The sequence below is a fragment of the Myotis brandtii genome, unplaced genomic scaffold (assembly GCF_000412655.1).
Source record: "Myotis brandtii unplaced genomic scaffold, ASM41265v1 scaffold1120, whole genome shotgun sequence".
Lineage (NCBI taxonomy): Eukaryota > Metazoa > Chordata > Mammalia > Chiroptera > Vespertilionidae > Myotis > Myotis brandtii.
In genome coordinates, this window is record NW_005353839.1 from 1158664 (window position 1) to 1171701 (window position 13038).

The 13038-nt window shown below is 39.5% G+C and overlaps 1 long non-coding RNA gene across 1 annotated transcript in view; it reads left to right on the forward strand.

The window, feature by feature from the left end:
• Window positions 1-215: 215 nt before the first annotated feature.
• The window catches only part of LOC106727790, a 19630-nt gene continuing 6807 nt past the window's right edge, over window positions 216-13038 (forward strand). Inside the window, exons 1-2 of the long non-coding RNA XR_001364045.1 lie at window positions 216-229; window positions 5844-5846. This is a non-coding gene — a long non-coding RNA (uncharacterized LOC106727790). The remainder of the gene's footprint in view (window positions 230-5843; window positions 5847-13038) is intronic.

The window sequence follows — 13038 nt, forward strand, 5'->3', positions numbered from 1 at the left end:
CCCGGAGGGGTTTTCAGAGGCGAGTTCCCAGGAGGCTTGAGGCAAAGAAATTTTCTCCTCTCGGGGAAAATAAACATCCCAAGCTCCTGAAATCTGGGGTTTAAGAGACCGCATTTTTCCTGCACCACTTCCCCAGCCAAAGAAACCAATGCCCCAGCCTCAAGGAGTTCAGCAATAATTTGCAGTTCTCTCTGATGCGAGGGAAAGCTGACTTTTCCTTGCTTTCCTGGTTCTTTCTTTTTAATTATTTTATTGATTAAGTTATTATATATGTGTCCTTATCCCCACGTTACCCCTATCCCTCCCACTCATGCCCTCATCGCTTTCCTGGTTCTGGCTTCCACCACAAAGAGCTTTCCTAGGCTTCCTCAGAACAGATGCAGCCCCTCCGTTCCTCTTAAAGATCACTATCCGGAAAGTGGCTCCTCCTTCCAGTTGCCAAGGTCAGAAGCAGGGAGTTGCTGTTGGCAGAACTAAATGGAAATGGATGCCATGTAGAGTTTTCAAAAGCTTATTCTTCTCCCTCTACGGTTTTCAGTATTTGGTTGTATTGATTCTCATGTCCGTTGATATTCTATTTCTTTATGCTCATCTTGCTGTGGGTATGGATTCAAGGACATGAAATTTAAGAGACATAATAATGATCTTCAAATATTTTAAATACTATCTGGCTGAAAAGGAAACAGAAGGTAGGCTACTGTGGGGAGGTGGAAAGTTGCAGGCAGACAGATATTGAATCAATATAATGTAACATTTTCTAAGAATTAAGGTCATTCAAAAATAGAATTAATGACAGTATATCTACATGGATCTAAATGGAATATCATGCACCATTGAAAATAAAGTGTGAGATAGATTTATAGTACTGTTATGGAAAGTATTCAAAAAAATATTTAAATGAAAAAAACTACTTGTGAATTGGTGTGTCCCATATAATTTCATTTGTATAAAATTGAAATGATATGGAAATATGCATAATTGTACATAGAAAATTTTTAGGCAGAAATAAATAAATTTAAAAAACAAACATGAATTATGTTTCCTTCTGGACTAAAGAATGCAAATTACAGAAGGAGAAAACTACCTTTCCCATTTATACTCTACAGATGGCTTTTTCCCCCTTAAGCATTTTTATTTTTTTTAAAAAGCCTAGTTTTATATTTTTAAGTAAACTTAGATTCTTAAAGAAAACAAAAACAAAAAACAAAAACGGGGCATTAACTTGTAAGATAATGAATTTCCAATCGTTGGAAGCACTGAAGCAGAATTTGGTGAACTATTTGTGAGGAAAGCTGGGCTTTTAAAATTACCTCCTAACTCTAAGTTTCTATGATTCAGTTCTAATGAAAGAACTTAAGGCTACAAAGAATAAGAGTTTTCCCAGCTTGCTTCCAACTGGAAAGATTTGAATAATGAAATGGATAAGATTAACCCCTTGCCCAGGAGTGCTCGTCAGGTCTAAGCAGAAAATGATTTCTCTAGAAGGTAATAATTTTTCATTTTTTAAATTGTGGAGAGATGTTTTAGGCTAAAGACCCAGAATATAAAGCAACAGAAAATGGTGTCAAATGCTGCGTCTCTCAGTGACATGGTTTCAGGGACGGAGGCTGCGTGTGGTCTCAGTGATCAGGATCACATTGCAGTCCTAGTGCTGTCAGGCATCAGGTCTTTGCCACTTGATGCGTCATTGTTTTCCTGGGGGCGGGGGAGTGGGAGAGGAACGGAATGGCAGTAATGCACATGCACAGGTCAATCTTTTCTCTTCCATAGCCTGGCTGAGTTTTTCTATTCCTTTTAGTGTAAGTACGATTAGTGAGTTTTGTTCCATAATAAATTATGAGCCACAGTAAAGCAGGAACGCTTAAGGACCAGCTTATTCCCACATCCCTGAGGGAAACTAACACATGCATATTGTACTGTACATTTTCCTCTAAATTTTGAAATGCTTTATATTTTTTTGTTCTTAAAAATCCGCAATAAGGAAATTTCAAACTCTGACCTCACCCAACTACTTATATCTCACTTAGTAATACCCAGAAATGACCCTGTGGTTATTAAAAGTTTTAGTATTTTTTCATCATGGATTTTTGCATTAAGGTTTAAAAGCTATTGTATTAAAATTGTATTCATCTTGATTACTGACTTTTTTGGAGCTCCCTTAAATTTTGCACCCAAGATCAGTGCCTCACTTACCACCCTGTAGTTCCAGCAGAGGAAACGGAATGGCAGTAATGCACACGCACAGGTCAATCTTTTCTCTTCCGTAGCCTGGCTGAGTTTTTCTTTCCTTTTAGTGTAGGTAGGATTGAATTTCCTCTTCCATCAATCTGAGTTTCGTTCCATAATAAATTATGAGCCACAGTAAAGCAGGAACGCTTAAGGACCAGCTTATTCCCACATCCCTAAGGAAAACTAACACATGCATATTGTACTGTTCATTTTTCTCTAAATTTTGAAATAGTTTATTTTTTTTTGTTCTTAAAAATCCGTAATAAGGAAATTTCAAACTCTGACCTCACCCAACTACTTATATCTCACTTAGTAATACCCAGAAATGACCCTGTGGTTATTAAAAGTTTTAGTATTTTTTCATCATGGATTTTTGCATTAAGGTTTAAAAGCTATTGTATTAAAATTGTATTCATCTTGATTACTGACTTTTTTGGTGCTCCCTTAAATTTTACACTCACTTACCACCCTTACTTCCAGCACTGTTCAGAAAGGTTTTCTTTCTACCAACCATAATCTTTCTTTAAAAGTTAAAGTTCATTTCCTCCCTACGTGGTCCTGAGGTGCTCAAATTGCTATAAATGCCTGTTCTGTCAACTTTCCTGTCTGAACCATAAATTAACCCCCTACTTTCACTTTTTTCTCCTCAGTCCTCTCTGCAGTCTCATAATAGAGTTCCATTTTGGAACAGAATTATAGAATTTGGCTGTGTTAAGAAGAAAATATGTATTATACACAGAGAAAGATAACTTAAGATTCTCCATTTACTACCTAGAACAAATTATTTTTAGCATTTTGGTATATTTGTTTCCAGTCCTTTTTTAATGGCAGGTGTGCCATTGAATGCATTACCTTCATTTCTTTCTTTTTTCTTTTCTTTATATCCTTTTTACAAAATTATGGTCTATGTATCTTTGTATCTACCTATGTATCTATATAACTATGTATGTATGGCACATAGTTCCCATTAAATGAATATGATATAATTTATTTAATCATTCCATTTTCATTTACATTGTTTTTGGTCTTCATTATTATAAACTAGAGGCCCAATGCACGAAATTCATTCAAGGGGCTCGGCCCTGGTAGCTGCAGTGGCTGCCTCGGACCTCACAGCCCTGGCTTCATCCGGAAGGTTGTCCAGAAAGATGTCCTGTATTACCCTTTTATTATTATAGATGATATTATAAAACCCTCTTACACATGCATCCTGATACATATCTCTGATTATTTCTTTAAAATAAATAATTGGAAGTGAAAATATTAAGCCAAGGAGAATGGGCATGTGTTATAATATTTTACCTACTTATATAGGTAATCGTAAAAATTTTCCTGTTTTCCTAATGATTTTCAATTTTTCAAATTTATTCCTCAATGTAATCTCATTCCCAGAGTAAGGCAAATGTATTAATACTTGTTAATAGAGACCAAAATAGCCTTCTTTTTTATCTGTTCACACTGGCCTTAGAATTAAAAGATTGAATCTATGATTTTTTAAATTTTGGACAAATCACCTAATCCTAGGTGTCTTAGATTTTCCATCTGCAAGATGAAGATAATAATTACCTAACACACGGGATTGTTATGCTGTTAAATAATATATGTAAAAATGCTTTATAAACTAAGAAGTGCAATAAGGGACTATTAATTTTGTTGTTGTTATCATTGTTAATTTTTAAAATGAGAAATTTGTGATCCCCAATTACTCCTCAAATAGAAAATAGGACAGATGTGCAAACTGCTTTCCCCAGATACCCAGTTTATAATGCTGAAGAAATTAGAAAAGAGAGTTCAGAGTAGTGAGTCAGACTACCTATAAAAATTCATATGCAAGCACAAGCTACAATACACAGAGAAATAACACATTTTATGAGAATTAGTTACAGAGCAACACAAGCAATGGAAAAGGGCTTGGATTGATAGGATTGAGAAGACTTTCTGTGCAAGAGGAGACTGGAGTAAAGTATTGACTAAAGAGAAAAACATGCTTCATTAAAAACCAATGAAAGTTATTAAGAAAAAATCTCTCTCTCTCTCTCTCTCTCTCTCTCTCTCTCTCATTTTATGAGAATTAGTTACAGAGCAACACAAGCAATGGAAAAGGGCTTGGATTGATAGGATTGAGAAGACTTTCTGTGCAAGAGGAGACTGGAGTAAAGTATTGACTAAAGAGAAAAACATGCTTCATTAAAAACCAATGCAAGAGATTAAAACACACACACACACACACACACACACACACACACACACCCTCATAGGCACAGACAACAGTATGGTAAATCACCAGAGTGAAAGGGGGTTGGAAGGAGGTAAAAAGGGTAAAGGGGAGGTAAAATGAAGATGGAAGGAGACTTGATTTGGGTGGTAAATACACGATACAATATACAAATAATATTCTATTGAATTGAACACCTGAAACCTATATAATTTTATTCACCAATGTTGTCCCAATAAACTCAATAAAAACTTTTTTTTTTCAAAATGAGGAGGGCAGTCAGGTTTGAGGCTATTGAATGATTTGTGAAAATGGTTTATGAAAGATGCAGACAAGTGGAACAGGGAGAAAGCAAACACTTATCTGTTACTTGGCAACTTAGAAGGGAAGATGTTTAAGATCAAAATTGTGCTTTAAACAAAGTAGAATAGATTAGCAAATTTGTTTTAGGTAAACAAAACCATGCAACTGTAATCCAGGAGAAAATGCTTTTAAAATTTAACTATGCATTTTCTATTTCTTTAGCCTCAGTTTTCCCCTAACACCTGTGTTCTTACTCATCAGGAAATCTGTTCTCATCTTTCCTTCTACCTTATCACAACTCTGTGTATTCTTCTTTACTGTTAGGCATAAATCTGCATACACGGAATTGCTTCCTGATTGTGTGTTTCTATCTTTACCTGTTAGTGAGCAGTAGTCTCCATTCTGTTCTAAACTAGCCCAGTTATCCTTCCTTCTAACTTATCACAACTCTGTGTATTCTTCTTTACTGCTATACATAAGTCTGCATACATGGAATTGCTTCCTGATTGTGTTTTTCTATCTTTACCTGTTAGTGAGCAGTAGTCTCCATTTCCCTGGCATCCATGCAGGAGCAGGTTCTTAGTATCTACTCCTCCTAGAGTTGTCCTGCTCAAAGCATTGGGCGTGGATGTATACTGACTGATTGGCCTAAATCTCCAGCTACCAGATGTGGAATTTATCAATGAAGAGAGAGAACTACACAGTGGTGAGTGAATTTTTTTTTCAGGGTTTTTCCAGCTTTCATGAACACAAACTTATTCTCTTTGCAATATTTCTCACCTTGTACGTTTTAACCCTGGCTGGCAATGTCATCATTGTGACAATTATCAGTATTGATCGCCACCTTCACACCCCCATGTACTTCTTTCTTAGTATGCTTTCAACTTCAGAAACTATGTACACATTGGTCATTGTACCACAAATGCTCTCCAGCCTCATAGGACAAAGCCACTCCATCTCCTTGGCTGGCTGTGCCACCCAGATGTTCTTTTTTATCACTTTGGCCATCAACAACTGCTTTCTCCTCACTGCAATGGGGTATGACCGCTATGTCGCCATCTGCAAACCTTTGAGGTACACAGTCATCATGAACAAGAAAGTGTGTGCCCAGCTGGTTTGGGGGGCCTGCAGCATTGGCCTGCTTGTGGCCATCATTCAGATTTCCTCTGTGTTCAGTCAGCCCTTTTGTGGTAAAGAGGTGGCCCATTATTTCTGTGACATCCGCCCAGTTATGAAACTCTCCTGTGCTGACAACAATCTACATGACATAATCACTTTTATCATCAGCTCCCTTGTCATTGTGGTGCCCATGGGTTTGGTCTTCATCTCCTACATCCTTATCATCTCCACCATCCTCAAGATTGCCTCAAGTGAGGGCCAAAAGAAGGCTTTTGCAACGTGTGCCTCTCACCTCATCGTGGTCATTGTCCACTATGGCTGTGCCTCCATTGCCTACCTCAAGCCTGAGTCGGAGAACACCAAAGATCAGGATCAGCTGATCTCAGTGACCTACACCATTTTTACTCCTCTCCTTAACCCTGTGGTATATACTCTGAGAAACAAGGAGGTCAAGAATGCCCTTCACCGTGCTTTCAGCAGAAAACCTCTTGTCTAGGATCTTAGGTAGTTTGGCGTATAACTTACCATACTCTGGGTATGTTTGCAATCTGAAAAAATATGATCTTATTTTAATTTTTGTATGTATCTGTCTTTTTTTCCCATCACCATTTGTTGAAAAGACTGTGTTTACCCAATTGTATATTCTTGCATCCTTTGTCACAGATTAATTGACCATATAGGTGTGTGGTGTTTTTTCTTCTGGGCTCTCTATTCTGTTCCATTGATCAATGCGTTTGTTTTCATGCCAGTACCATGATGTTTTGATTACTATGGCCTTGTAGTGTAAGTTGAGGTCAGGTAACGTCATACTTCCAATTTTGTTCTTCTTTCTCAATATTGCTTTGCTATGCAGGGTCTTTTGTGGTTCCATGTAAATTTTAAGATTATTTGTTCTAGTTCTGTGAAAAATTCCATAGGTATTTTGATAGAGATTGCATTGAATCTATAGATTGTTTTGGGTAATATGGATTTTAATGAGGTTAATTCTTTTTATCTGTGAGCATGGTATATACTTCCATTTGTTTGTATCTTCTTCAATTTCTTCCTTCAATGTCTTATAATATTCTGAATACAGGTCTTTTACTTTCTTGGTTATATGTATTCCTAGGTATTTTTTGGTGCAGTTGGGAAAGTGATTGTTTTTATTCATTTTTCTTTCCAATTGTTATTGGTGTATAAAAATACAACCAGCCTTAGCCGGTTTGGCTTAGTTGATAGACTGCCAGCACACAGACTGAACGGTCCGGGGTTTGATTCCAGTTACGGGCACATACCTCAGTTTCAGGCTTGATCCCTGACCCTGGTTGGGGCGTGTGCAGGAAGCAACCAATTAGTGTGTCTCTCTCACATTGATATTTCTCTTTCTCTGTTTCTCCCCCTCCCTTCCATTCTTTCTAGAAATTATTGGAAAGATATACTTGGGTGAGGATTAACAAAAAATATTCAACTAAATTCTGAATGTTAATTTTGTATTCTGCTAGGCCACTTGCTTACAACATTACAAGAATAAACTCAAAATAGATTAAAGATTTAAATGTATGACCCCAAACCATAAAACTCTTAGAAGAAAACAGTAAACTTTCTGACATAGCTGTCACTAATATTTTTTTGGATATGTTTCCTCAGGCAAGGAAAACAAAAATAAAAAGCCAACCTACTGAATGAAAGAAAATATTTGCCAGTGATACAAATATTTGCCAGTGATGGAATTCATATTCAATATGTAAAAAGAACTCATACAACATATCAGCAATAAATGAATTAATTAATGAATGAATTAATAATGAATCCAATTTAAAAATTGGTAGAGGAACTGAATAGATATTCCTCAAAGAGGACATACAGATGGTCAATAAACATATGAAAATATGTTCAATATCTATAATAATCAGAGAAATGTACATTAAAACTGCAATGAGAAATCACTGCACACCTATCAGAATAGTTGTTATCAATAAATCAACAAACAATAAGTATTGGTGAAGATGTGGATAAAAGGGACCCTCATGCATTGTTGATGGATTTGCAAATGGTGCAGCCTTTATGGAAAACAGTTTCGGCTGTTCCTTGAAAATTAAAAATTGAACTGCCTTGTAACCCAGCAATTATACTTCTGGGTGTTTATCTGAAGAAATCCAAAACACTGATTTGAAAAAACATATTCGTCCCTATGTTCATTGAAGCATTATTTACAATAGCCAAAATATTTAAGCAACTCTAGTGTCCATTAATAGATTAATGGATAAAGAAGTGGTACATATACTAGTATAAAATGGAATAATACCTAAGAGGGTAATATACTAAGAGAGGGTAATATACTAAGTGAAATAAGTCAGAGAGAGAAATATAAATACCATATGATTTCACTTACATGTGGAATCTAAATAAGCAAATAAATAAATAAACAAACAAATGAAAGAGAAACTCATAGACATAGAAAACAAACTAATGGTTGCCAGATGGGAGGAGGGTTGGGGGGCTGGGTGAAAAGGTGAAGGGATTAAAAGTGCAAATTGGGCCCTAGCCAGTTTGGCTCAGTGGATAGAGCCTCAGCCTGTGGACTGCAGGGTCTCGGGTTTGATCCCAATCAAGGGCACATGCCTGGGTTTTGGGCTCCATCCCCGGTGGGGGGCGTGCAGGAGGCAGCTAATCCAAGATTCTCTTTCATCATTGAAGTTTCTATCTCTCTCTCCCTCTCCCTTCTTCTCTGAAATCAATAAAAAAAATACATATTTTTTTAAAAAGTACAAATTGTCAATTACAAAATAGTCACTGGGTTGGAAAGTACAGCATAGAGAATATAGTCAATAATCTTGTAATAACTATATGTGGTGTCAGGCAGGCATTAACCTTATCAGAGGGAATCACTTCACAAAGTATATAAACGTCTAACCACTATGCTGTACACGTGAAACTAATATAACATTGAATGTCAACTATAGTTGAAAAATTTTTTAAAAATAGATTCTCTACAATAAGACAGTTGCAAAATTTGATGGTAAGACTGCATTAAAGAATCAGGAGTGTCTCTGACTTGAATTTTTTTTATCATCACTCTCCTAAGCCTTTTATTAATCACACTAGTAGCCCATCGCGAGATATCGTGCACAGTAGGCTGCCAGATGCTTCCGCAGGAGCAGGCGGGAACCACAGCGCGCAGGAGGTGGAAGCGAGCCACTGGCACCCACGGGAGTCAGGAGGGACCTGAGCTGCTTCCGCAGGAGGCGGTCCCACCATCTCCTCTCTGGGCCTGCGCTCGGCTGTGTAGGCTGTGGGCCGGCCCCCCTGTCTCTGTTTCTGTCTTCACTCTGGGCCTCACCTGCATGGGCAACCTCCGCCTGTCTGGGTGTGACTGGTGCAGCATCCTGGCCTAATTTGCATATTTCATCTTTATATATATAGATAGGTTACCAATTTTGTTGAAGTTCATATTAGAGCTATTTCCTTGATGAGTCTTGCATGTTTACATGTTAGTAAGGAACTTGTTACATCCAGCAACTGAATTTCTCTGATACGTGCTTTCTACCAAGTGATGCATATGCTCTTCTGTATTCACAGTGTAGGGAGATCTGAAGATATTTTCTGAAATTAAATTTATTAATTCCACCTCTCAGCCAGCTCTGGCTGTCTCAGATTTGAAAATTAGCCCATGACTCTCGGTCTTTCCTATGTGGAACCTGAGCTGGTACCCTTGTCTTGCCTTGACCCTCGTCGTCTATATATATAAAAAGCCAGCGTCCAGAACAACCGGAACGACGGATGACCGGTCGCTATAATGCCCACTGTGTCCAGTGAACTGGCCTCTTCAGGCATGGGGCTGGCCGGCAAACCTCCTGCGGCTCCTTTCCCCGGCTGGCCTGACCCTGATCAGCCTGTGCCACCATGAAAGGCCCACAGCCCCTCCCCAAGGCTGGCCCTGCCACTGATTGCACCCCCACACAAATAGGGGGTGGGGCTGGCCATCCAACCTCCTGCAGCCCCTCCCCCAGCTGGCCCAACCCCCGATGGGTCCCCAACACCCTGATCGGCCCACAGCCCCTTCCCTCGCCCACCCCCACTTCAGATCAAACCCCTCCACCCCAATCAGGGGCAAGGCCGGCTGGCTAACTAACCGTGGACCCTCCACCAGGCTGCTGGCCCCCGATCAGCACCCCCACCCCATTCAGGTTCGGATCCCACTGGCCCACCTCCCACAGCCCCTCCCCATGGCCGGTCCCACCCCCAATCAGCCCCCAAACCCCAATCGGGGGCAGGGCCTGCAGGCTTATCGCCTGTGGTCTCTCCCTCCAGCCGGCCTGACCCTGATAGGACCCCAACTTACTGCCATCTCCTCCTCCCGACAGGCCCAGCCCTGATCTGCCCTGATTGGGGCCGGGCTGGCTGGACCCCACCCGTGCACAAATTCGTGCACTGAGATTCTACTTTCTACATAATTGGACTCATTTTCTGTGAACAGTTGGGTGCCTAGTTTAAACTCACAGTTTAAACACTTGTCTAAACAAGTCTGGGAATCTCCCAATTCCTCTTGTTTTTTCTCTCTAAAGGGGGAAATTGTACCGATATGTGAAAAATGTTTAAGGCTTTGGGATTATTTGGCCTTGAGTAAAATGAGGCAGAATGGCAGAACTTGCCAAATGAATGCGGGTACATAAAGGGCTGATGTTTAAAAATAATACTAATAATAATCCGTATCTACCACCCATTGTCCTTCTCCTGCTTAAAGACAGTCCAAACCTGCATTGTAAGATGTATTGAAAGTGCATGTCAAACCCAGGTCTTGGGAATCCCTGATAGCAGAAGGGCCAATAAGCAAAATATTCATGTTTATGGAGCATTGCCTTGAAGAAAAGGTTTGCCTCCTCAGAACAGCTATCTCCAACCTGAGAGTGAGTGTGAAGAGGACCTTTCGGAAAGTTTTCCGTTGCCTTTATCTGGGTTCCCTGGGAAGACTTCTGAATCTTTTCTTGGTAGGTTCAAGGGAAACACTCTTACAACCCAACTTCTGATAAAGCCCCATTTGAGATTCTGGCTTTGGGAGTCCTGCCAACTACAGTAACCTATTCCTGAAAGCCTCTGCCAACAGTGATGCTATTTTTATAGATTGTTGATTTGTTGCCTACAGAACCCTATAAGACCTCCTGCAGTTGTACAGGGCTTTATAAGATTGGCACCCCTATGGAAAGCAGTGTGTTCCCCTTGGATCCTACAGCTTGATAATGCAGAAAATTAGGACATGATTCATCCAAATGAATCGATAGGCCTACCTATGTCTTTTTTTTGTTTGTTTTTATTTATTGTCATTATTGAAAGTATTACAGATGTTCCCCTTTTTCCCCCATTGACCCCTTCCATCCCACTCCTGCCCCCTCCCCAGGCCTTCTGTTCATGGGTTATGCATATATGCCTATAGGCTACTTGGTTAATCTCTTCCTTCCACCCCTCCCCCCTTCCCTCTGAGATCTGCCAGTCTGTTCCATGCTTCCATGTCTCTGGGTCTATTTTGTTCATCAGTTTATTTTGTTCATTAGATTCCACATACAAGTGAGATCATGTGATACTTGTCTTTCTCTAACTGGCAAAGTTTATTCCTAGGTATCTTAATTTTTTTGGTGCAATGATAAATGGGATTGTTTTTTTAATTTCTCTTTCTGTAAGTTCACTGTTGGCGTATAAAAATGCCATAGATTTCTTGGCGTTAATTTTGTATCCTGCTATATTGCCAAATTCATTTATTACGTCTAATAATTTTTTGATGGAGTCTTTAGGGTTTTCTAAGTACAGTATCATGTCATCTGTGAATAATGACAATTTTACTTCTTCTTTTCCAATCTGGATGCCTTTTATTTCTTCTTCTTGTCTTATCACTTTGGCTAGCATTTCCAGTACTATGTCGATACTTGTCTTTCTCTAACTGGCTTATTTCACTTAGCATAACACTCACCAAGTCCCTCCATGCTGTCTCCAAGAGTAAGTAATCCTTTTTCACTGCTCTATAGTATTCCATATAGTGTTCTATGTGTCAATGTACCATAGCTTTTTTATCCATTCATTCCTCTATCAATGGGCACTTGGGCTATTTTCATGTCTTGGCCATTTGAGCACATTTTGTAGAGCTGGCTGCTGCAGGAACCATTTCTTCCCATGTTTAGTGGCTGGGGTATCTCTGGTACACTAAGCACATTCACTCACTCAGATGCCAGTCTACTTCAAAATAGTGTGAGATGAAGACACCCTGGCTCAAGGCAGAGAGGAGACCTAGTGCTCATGATCTTGAGGATGAAGTTGCAAAGTTGTCTGTAAAGGAGCTTCTGGATGTTGGGTTAAGATGAAGCTTTTTGTTTGGAAACAGGACATTGGTTAGGACATTAAGAGCTCAGAGAATGTGTCTGTGAAGATGGATAGCTGAGCCCATCTCAGGAGGGCATGGAAAAGTGCTTGGATACCATGTTATCACTTAAATTTATGATTTACAAACCTGACTATTTATTTATTTATTATTTATTTTAAATATATTTTTGTAGATTTTAGAGAGGAAGGGAGAGGGAGAGAGAGAAACATCAATAAGCTCTCTCTCATATGCTCCCCACCAGGGTTCAAACCTGCAACCTAGGTATGTGCCCTGACCAGGAAGGGAACCGGCAACATTTCACTGATGCTCCAACCAACTGAGCCACCCAGCCAGGGCACCTCATCTTATTTGAATCCATTTCAGGAAGTTGGTTTCTCTCTAATCCTAAAAAATCTAAAATTACGGTTTTCTCTGTGTAAGCTTATTAAGTATTCCTAGAGTTTTTCTTGATTAAAACTCAGTGCGGTGCTAGTTTCTCAATCCCCAATAGTGAGTACTAGTAAACACATGGCAGCCTCCCTCTCATCTGCTCCCCAGGTCCTAATGAAACCTGTGAGACATGCTCTAGGGTCCTTGCATTCTACCTCTTAGTACCCGGAGGGGTTTTCAGAGGCGTGTTCCCAGGAGGCTTGAGACAAAGAGATTTTCTCCTCTCGGGGAAAATAAACATCCAAAGGTCCTGAAATCTGGGGTTTAAGAGATGGCATTTTTCCTGCACCACTTCCCCAGCCAAAGAAACCAATGCCCCAGCCTCAAGGAGTTCAGCAATAATTTGCAGTTCTCTCTGATGCGAGGGAAAGCTGACTTTTCCTTGCTTTCCTGG